This window comes from Akebia trifoliata, chromosome 1 (genome assembly GCF_017979445.1).
Source record: "Akebia trifoliata isolate Shusen 1 chromosome 1, ASM1797944v1, whole genome shotgun sequence".
Lineage (NCBI taxonomy): Eukaryota > Viridiplantae > Streptophyta > Magnoliopsida > Ranunculales > Lardizabalaceae > Akebia > Akebia trifoliata.
This window is the reverse complement of record NC_141375.1, coordinates 16381502-16391440: the sequence shown is the minus strand read 5'-3', so window position 1 is coordinate 16391440 and position 9939 is coordinate 16381502. Positions and strand designations below refer to the sequence as shown.

The window sequence follows — 9939 nt, the reverse complement described above, 5'->3', positions numbered from 1 at the left end:
GATGCAGTATGATTATTCGATCACGTTAGGTGAGGTTATTAGTAGGAATTGTTTGTGGACTAACTGGGTAACCATTGTTACTCACCCTTTCCTTCCTATTTTTTTTTTAGTTTCAGCACTTGCAATTACTAAGGTAGGCGTAGAGTCGATAAGTGAGGAGTATCTGGTCGGTCAGATCAACGATCAGAGTTTCTTGCCTGGTAAGCACTAGGACTACATCCCTTAGTGTTGTCAGTTTCATCCAAGATGTATGTAGTTTTTGGATTGAGAGTTTAGGCCTATGTTAGAGTGAGAATATTTTGGTAAGCCTGTATGTTGTTAAATCTTCCGCACTCTGATCTATTTACATGTTAGATGTAATTAGTCTTTCGCTGTTATTTCTTGTATCTACATCTTTATATACAGGTTTTATTATAACTTGGATTATCAGGTTTTGTGTTCCGTTGAATGTTAACATAAACAGAGGAAACCATGCCAAAATTTCGATGCGCCACCTAGTGCCTCGAGATGGCCTTGAGATTTGTGTTAGCGTTTGGCGGGGCGCCACATCTACATTTCTCAGGGATTGCTTAACTCAAATCTAAAGTAAGAAATTTTTAAACCTCTCTAATAGTTTAATTTTCGTGCATTGTAGTTTTCAATCCAAAAATTTATTAGGTTTGTTAAAAACTAGGAAAAAAATATATTTTTACAAAAGTTATGTTTTGAATATGTTATTAGATGATTTTAGGGATGATTCAATGATTTAAAGTGATTTTTGGAGGTTTGGTTGAAGAAAAATCAAATTCAAAGGAAAAAATTGTCAAGCTAAACGTAGTTGCTATAGGTACCACCAACATTCCAGCGACAGACTTGTTGGCACCACCAATAGATTCCATTGATTCCACTAACAGAAAAAAAAAAATGTGTTCGGATTTCAATCAATTTTGGTCACTTTGTTCGTGATAACGCTAAAAGATGATTTTTGATGTTTAAATTTTTTAAAATTTTTTATTTTATCTTGTTCAAAGCCTTTTAAGATTTTTTTTTTTTTTTGAAAACTCGAAAATTTAAGTTTTTGTTTTATTGATAGTTTGAGGGATCGCACTGTAGATGTGATGCCCTATGAAAAAGAGTATGAATTCTCTATGTTTATGTGTATTGGCGAGAGGATATCTGGTAGTTGATCTTTATTTACAATTATCGCAAGGTAATGTGCATGTTTATTTCTGTTTTTATTATCATGAGGTGATGTGAACTATTTATTTTTATAGGTTGTGTTGTTGTATGGTAAGAACACGGATGTCCATTCCACACACTTGTATGCTTTATTTTATTTTATTTTCAAAATGAAAAATATTTATACATAGATATTTTGGGATCCATTAAAGAACTTGTTTAGCTTTAAGGAATAGTTTGTCATATCACATTCAAAGTGACATACTATCCTAGGATAGACATTTGCGATGTTACACTCCTATGTAGTATGGGATGCATAAGGGAGTACCATCACAATTGAAATTTAGGATTTTTCCCTATATTTTTATTGGTGAACTATGTGATGTAACAGTACCATGTGGAAAGTATAGAGACATATAGAGAACCATATGTTTTCCTGGTAGGTTTAGATAAAGATGACTAGTCAATGATCATTAACAGTCTAAAGTAGTTGAACGTATTGATATTTTGTGAAAGGAACTATACCTTATGGTCACAGTCAATGAACAACCTAAGTTGGGTAAATGGTCACCTTAGTGTGGTAAGTGCAATAACCAGCCATAAAATCAGAAACTAACGATGAGATTCCACATCGATGAAGTCCAAAATAATTCAAATCCTAACTGAAAAGTATTTAGTCATGGTTCTCAACACTTTTAACAAACATATTACCACTACTTGTATCTAAAATTTTTTAACATGCTTGTTTGTTTAAGTTGGGAAGTATTTTTTATATTTATTCCAATTATTTTCAACATGTTTATATTTTTTATTATTATCTATATTTGAAGAACTTGCACTTGTTTTCAAACGTATAAGAATTTTTCCCCCCATGTTAGGAGCCTATTAGTTTGGGATAGTATTTTCATGATGGGTAACTCCCTCGTTACTCACCCTATTATTTCACGTGCAGATCATCTCTCAATCAAGGAGTAGTTAGAAAATGCTCAAGAAGAGTATCATCTCGTTGGTCAAATAGGTGACCCAAGTCTGCTTCTAGATGAGAACTTGAATTATTTTTACTAGTTCTATATCAATTTAGATGTTAAAACTTTAATGTTTTAATTATTGAGAATAGGATTTGATGTTAGAGTGAGATTTTGCCAAACTCTTGTTTCTTAGAAGATTTTGAGTTCTAGTTTACATTTTAGCCATTTTGATAATATGGTTACACTTATTCTTTAAATTTATTAGATTTTTTTGTTGCGATATTATATTTATCATCTTATAGCTTATTTATGTTCGTTATCTTCGTTGGGTGTCTGTTTTAGTGCCTTGGATTTAACATAGAATCATGTGAATTCATGGTAGAATTTGAGGGCACTACAAAATTGCTCTCATTATAAACATTTATGTAGTGGTAGTATCATATGTTTTAATTCCCGTAGACCACAACCATTTAGCTCAGCAATCAATGGCTGTAAGTACACATCAATGTCATGGCCCATACCATTTCTCCTAGGAATCAAAAGTGTCAACATCTTAAATTCCTTTCGCATGCATAAAAATGGTGGCAGATTATGCAAAACAACCATAACAAATCAACAATTGTATGAGTTGTTCTTCATCCCAAATGAATTAAATGGAAGCCCCAACTGAACATTACGTGGCTTAACAACAAAATCTTCCCACTTACTATCATCTTCTCTCCAACAGAATGAATCTATTGGATGACAAACAAATTCTTTTCGTTCTTAACCTCTTTTAGAATGTCATTTCACATTCTCCGTAATCCATGGCACATAATACATTCATTTTAACCTTTGCATTAGTAGAAAATACCTCAATATTTTTACCAATAAATATTTTTTTCTTGACTTATTTTCATTAATCAATTTCCATATACTCTCGTCACATTTGGGCAACTATTTGTATCTCCATTCTCCCTCTAATACAATATTCTATCATTGGGACATGCATGAATAATCTCGCACTTCATCTGTTAAGTCTTGATCATTTTCTTCACGGAGTCATGCTCTTTGGTAAAGTGTTACCATGTGGCAGTATCTTTTTAATCATTTACAACAATTCATCAAAACTCTTATGAGACCATTGATGTCTAGTTTTCATACTCAGCAACTCAAATGTAATTGACAATTTTGTATTTTTTTTCGATACGAGTGATATAAGGGTTGTATCGCTTCCTCTATCATTTGTTGAATTATCATGAACTTGGACATCGATTCTTTCAGGACACTCGTCCATGCAAGTAGCTTCATCTTCTTCTTTAGAAAAATGGTCAAGCCCATCATTCAACATATCCATCATTCATAGGATCATATCTTTGTCACACTGACGAATAGACATATTAGCCCCGACTATTACTTGATTTCCACCCCTCCAATGTTTTCCATGGAATGTCCATCTCATATAAGAACTATCTATACGATCATAGACTAAGTATTCCACAATTGTCTCTATTTGTTTTCTCCCTAATAAGGTATTATGACATTTGACACAAAGAAAAAAATAGTGATCATCATTACCAAAACTTTGTCTATTCTTTTTCAAGTACTCAATGAATGATACTACACTAGTAATGTATGCCACTAATAACCTAGGTTTCGACATCCTCTCTTTGTTTGGAACCTCGACCCTCTCCATCAATCATACAACTAATATGTAAAAGGAAAACAACATATTTTTAACTACTACCATTAACATTAACATATATTTTTCTCAGAAAGCTTTTACTATTATTTAACTACTACCAACCATATTCTACAAAGCTCATTCAACCAAAATGATTCATTTATTTAGCTATAAATAAGTATAGTCACACCATTTCACTTGTGTGAATGCCATATAACTATAGATTTCATCATCCAAATTGTATCAAACCCATAATAAACTTATTTTGTCCTTTATATGCTTTGAATTATATAAGGAAATTCAAAGTATATAAGGGAAATTCAAAGTATATAAGGGACAAAATGAGTTCATTATGGGTTTTACAAGTAAAATCATATGAAGTATTTATATAAGTCTATAGAATTATAAAGAAACAAAAGAGAATTGTTAACAAATTAAAGAAAATAATACCTACTGATAAAGTTGCGACTGAAACTTAAAATCCACAAAGAAATAAAGGTCACAAGTTCTTGGAACGGCCCCCAAATTAAATTCCCAAATGTCAATCAAATAGTTGAAAATGCTGTTTTGTAACATTGTTGTCTGCAAACTGAAAGATAAGTTTTCCAAAATTAGTATTGTCAATTACGAATCAATTATGTAGGCGTATGAGAAAGCAAAGACTCTGATGAAGAATAAAGGAACAAGAATCGTGGATCTAATGAAAAATATAGCAAATGGTCCAGTTCTACTCATATAAAATTATTTATCTATTTCTAATTTGTACCTGACTATAACCAAAAATAAAAATAATCTCAAAAACACTGAAGTTCTAGTTCAAGTTCACAAAGTTGTATAATCCCAGAATATTGAATGTACACAACTTCAACAAAGGTATTTGCCTAGCCAAGTTGAAATTTAGAGTTGGTTGATTTGCACATATAGACAATATATTTAGTGAGAACAACATCATTTCTAGAGCCAGAAAGACTCATAATTAATCTATGAAAGTTTGTAACCCTAATAAATAAATAAAACTAGTCTCCAAATGAATTCTTAATTATATTGGGCAACCAAAAAATACCTAAGCCCTATGATAAACAATTACCAATATCTACTTTTTAAGTCCATCTATCTCTCATCCTAGTATGTCCATTTGATTCATCTTGTCTTGGTGAGAAATCCCTTTCAAATTCAATGTAAGAGAAACAAAGCATCCAATGTAACATTTTTCTTTCCTTTTCATTGTGGCTAGATTTGGAAGAAAAAAAAAGGGGGTGACAAAAAAAAAAAATTAACAACAAATTTGCAGACTCTACAACAAGTATAATCACATCTCCTAATATATGTTTGTTTTCTACCTTAAAACAACTCTCTGATAGCTTAATAGCATTTATCTGGTTCCATGCGAAGTAATAGTCCTGACTTTGATACCATTGGAGAAGTACGAGGTTTGGCGAGAATGATTTCGACACAATTCAAGCACACAAGCACAATCTAGGAGTATTTGAAGCAAATTCACAAGCCTTCAGTTGGACATTATTATAATCCTTCCATACATGGGTGACAACATTAGAATTTATTTTTCATCAATCAATTGGCTTTCCTTAATCGTTCCTAATATATTAGGAAGATGATGATCATCGATTGTTTTCTTATATCAGGTTCTAGGATGAGTTATCAACTCTTAATAAGAAGTTACAACTCTCATCGTAGGTAGAGAGTTATGATAACTACTTAAAATGTGGGAATTACGAAGAGTTGGATAGCTAAAACTTTTTTGCTTTTAGAAGAGATTCAAATAAGATTTTTCACCAAAAATTTCTTTTATCTAACAAGAAGCTTTAGTTTTGTGCATCAAGTGTTCCCTCAGACAGTTTTCATGGAAAGAACTACCATGACTACCAACAAAACAAAAGATGAAGTTCTTCTTTATAGGCAACTCAAGATTTCCTATTTGCTTACTAAGATGTTCCCTACTGCCCTATAAAGATAGGTACTTGGAGACTGATTTAAGAATAATATCAACAAGTAAATGAGGCATGGAGAATAGTAAATTCATAACATATTATTTAAAGATGAGCAACAAATGGTAAGTACTAAGTTGCAGAGCACAACGAACCTAGATGTTCCCAACCTTGGCGATGGGAACAATTTGGATTTCCCAATGTCTACAAACCTTTATAAATAAAATTTATTAGTTGACCAGCAAAACAAGAAACGAAAATAATTATTTCCATACCACATAGTAAGGCAATGGAAAAAAAACATCAGTATTCAATATCCTAAAAGATTTAGCGATGCTTTAATATATATTACCAGATGTACATCTGTTTAGATCCAACAAATGAATATACTTCCTTAGGGCTATGAAACAGGGAAATGGAAAAGCGTGTTTTTGCATACATATCGTACAGTTTATTCCATAAGTTGCAAAAGAAAATTATGTAAAATATTATATTTCAGGCTAAGCAAAAATTATACAAAGGGCTTAAGTAAATAAGCCGATATACATTTAAATCATATAAATACAAATAAAATAGTAATTGAAAATAACAAATTTGAATAAATTACAGTTTACTTAAATTTTTTTTTTTTTAAAGTGTGTTGGCATGTCTCCTACAAATTAGTAAAAAATATATCTAACATATCAAATTCTGAGAAAATGGAGTGTCATTGGCAAATATCCTAAGAGATAATGTTGCAAAATGTGAAATTAAAATTTCATTAAAAATGTTGAGTGGGCCAAGCTAGAAATGATAGGAACATTCTTGAAGAAGTCATGATAAACTGACTTAAAAAAATACTCAATTGACATGGCATGTGCACAAAACCACAAATTTCCTCGAGATACACAAGAAAAATATATGGTTCTATGCACATTCCATGTCCGTTAAGTATATTTGAGTATCTTTTTTTGCGTCAGTTTACCATTATTCTTCTTGAAGTACGTCATGAGAGAAATTACATATTTGGCACCCAAAACCCTATTAAGAATAGAGCATTGTTTGCTTTTTCTCTACTCCCTCTCGAAGAGGAATACAACATTTGAATTTGGACCTGGTTTCTTTCACAAACATGTTTATTGTGTCACTAACCACCTCTACTTTGCGTCATCTATTGTATGTAAGACATTAAGTAATCATAATGCTTGTACTCAATTCTTAAAAAAATCCTATTTCTTGCATTAACTTTTTAACCAAAACAACAAATAAGAACTATATCAAAGCTCATCAGATAAGAATTTATGATAACTAACTCTACATTTTGATATAAAAAGGCAACTCCAAGAAATTGTAATGATGTAATTAGTTGTCCCTATCCATCAAGCAAAGTCTATCGCATGGGAAGACCAACAAAGATCTCGTTACTATTTCAATGAACAATTTCACCAATCACGGCATGTTAGAGAAACAAAAAAAAAAAATTCTGTCACAATTTTATAGACATTATACAAAGGCATCAGATCCTTTATGTAAATCAAGACCTTCGCACATAAATCGTGACAATCTTAAGCATATTGAACATTAATCCTTTATGGGTTATAGGTAAGGTGACTAATCTATTCCTTCTCTATGCGATGTTAACAAATCAAGTTATCAAAACATGTCAAAATAAAGTTTGACTGAACGAGGAAGGAAATTGGATGCCCATCCTGTGCTGTGGTGATTCATGTAGTGCCTTTGGGAGTAGCGAAGCAGCCGAGTCCAACGTGGAGGAACTGAACTATCCGTTGGAAGCCTCATCCACGGTGGAACCTAAGTGCATCTACTAAAAACTATGATTTGGGTTTGTGTATGACATGTCTTGAGTGAATCCTCAAATCTCCAACTTACCATACATTCAATGTTTTGAGTCTGGATAACCCTTGTATGAAGGAGCTTTGGGGTACTTCTGTATGGTTTTGCTGAGCAAACAGATTGTTCTGCAATAAGTAAATTGATGTTAGAGTGTGCCAAGCATGAATTGGATTACACTGTTAGTCCTAAATGTAAATTTCTGTCAGATCTTTAATCAATTCCGTTTCTTAAGTTAAGATCATATCCTTTCTTTTAAAGCTCTGCAATGTTAGATTTTAGAAGGCATTCTCCTGGAGTTATACTTTATAATACTTTTCTAATCTCAAGCAGTTCTTGACTCTATTTCTCTTTTGAGTACTGACAATTGGCATTGTATGTTCATCAAAAATTTATTTATTTTGGGGTGCTTCTTGTATTGTGCAGCAGTTAAGCAATCAGAAGGATTTGGGTACTTGGAAGGATTTCGTTCTTTTCAACACTTCATTGCTCCAATTCATCGTTAAGTCAATTTATCATACATGTGATGTTTGGTGATTTTTCCAACATATTAGGAGTGGATTATGGAGCAATGGGAGAAGAACTATTACATCAGTTCTATTGCCAGTGCTAACAATGGGAGCTCTCTTGTGGTGATGTCTAAAGGTTAGTATGTTTTGTTTTGCTTTCTACTTGTCTTATTATTTGAAGTTCATGGATGAATGCATACTCTGAAATTCTGATGATAGTAATGAAGTACTGCAACATATGTTACTCATCACTTACAAGGGAAAAAAGAAGAAAAAAAAGAGGAAAAATAAGTGTTGCGCTTCATTTTTGCACGATGAGCATAATAAAGCTTTGTGGTGAATGTGGAAAGCTTAAAAAGTCTTCATTTCGGGAATCCTTATATGTTGGAAACGCTGTAGAAATGTTGATAATCCTTATACCCTTTACCACCTGTACTGTCCTGTTGAATATTAATATCCTCGAACTTTAAAGCACAACCAACCTTGCCGGAAAAAATTGATCTCACACAAGGTCTACTTGTTTATTTTCTCGCCTTATTAATATGTGATATGCTGGTTCTTGTTTTTTTTTTTTGGTTAAAGAAAAAAATTCCATGAAGACATTTTTCTCTCATTATTTTTCTAAAGTCACACACAGCACACAATTTATTTGTATTTCAACTACATTGTTGGCGTTTAAGTTCAATCCTTAAAAGGCTAAATTTCTGCAGGCACTCAATACACTCAACAATCCGGATGAGCTGCAAAGTACATACAGGAGTTCTATAAGTATATCGAAATGGGTCTCCAGAATTTTGAGGAGTATCAGGTTTGCGCCATCACTGTCGGTGTGGTTGGGGACATATGCAGGGCATTGGAGGATAAGGTGTTACCTTACTGTGATGGCATAATGACACAGCTCCTCAAGGACTTGTCAAGCAATTAGTTGCATCAGTCTGTGAAGCCGCCCATCTTCTCGTGCTTTGGTGACATTGCGCTGGCCAAGGAGAGAACTTTGAGAAGTACTTGATGTATGCGATGCCCATGCTGCAAAGTGTTGCAGAGCTATCTGCCCAAGTAACGGGTGCTGATGATGAAATAATGGAGTACACTAATCTTCTGAGAAATGGAATATTGGAGGCATGTTCAGGAATCTTCAAAGACTCAGCTATTGATGTCGTATGACAAAAAAGAACACTTGAAAGAACTATCCGGCTTTGAACCAGTATCTGTGAGCATTAAAAACACTATGGTTGACATGGTTATATCCCATTTTGTTTTTCTGTTTGAAATTTTAGTAAGGTGATGTTGTTTTTTAGATGAAAAAATTAAGTTTTATCACAATGGGGGAAGGAGTGCATACAGGTGATACATTGTCATTGTCATTGCTGAATGAGATTGCTTGTTCGAATGGGGAGTCCGTAACAACGACCAATGTAATAAATGGCATTGCCCAAAGTTAGATAACCTTGATATACAATAGAAATCATGCTCTGTTCCTTAATAATTATATCCCCTTCATCTGAAGCTATTTCCAGATATGATTTACATTTGCTTTATTGGGATTCTTGATTCCAATCGTTGTCACACTGTATCCATCTGAACTAATCCAGTATTTTCACATTCTTCTCTAGCCCAAAGAGATCAATAAACATACTTTCAATTGTCTCAACCATTATCAGTGCTGGTTGATAAACCAATTTTAGGATTAAAAATGCTACTAGTAGTTAGGCCCAAAATATGAGGGTTCCATGGAGTTCAACTCAGAACCAATCTTATTGGGCCTTCGTTTTTTGGATTCCCAAATAAAGCTTAGAATAGAAAAGAAAGATGCAAAAAAATTGTCTCAAGCAAACAAAAATATGGTATTTGACAGCCTCAAGCTG

General features: G+C 32.9%; 1 long non-coding RNA gene across 2 annotated transcripts; it reads left to right on the top strand.

Annotated features, from left to right (window-relative positions):
- Positions 1-224: 224 nt before the first annotated feature.
- LOC147410779 (uncharacterized) lies at positions 225-9585 on the top strand. 2 transcript variants are annotated; one of them, XR_015177712.1, is made up of 3 exons: positions 225-585; positions 7995-8210; positions 8785-9585. It is a non-coding gene; the product is annotated as an uncharacterized LOC147410779 (long non-coding RNA). The 2 variants fall into 2 exon arrangements; XR_015177711.1 differs by having other exon boundaries at positions 7992-8210.
- The last annotated feature ends 354 nt before the right edge of the window (positions 9586-9939 follow it).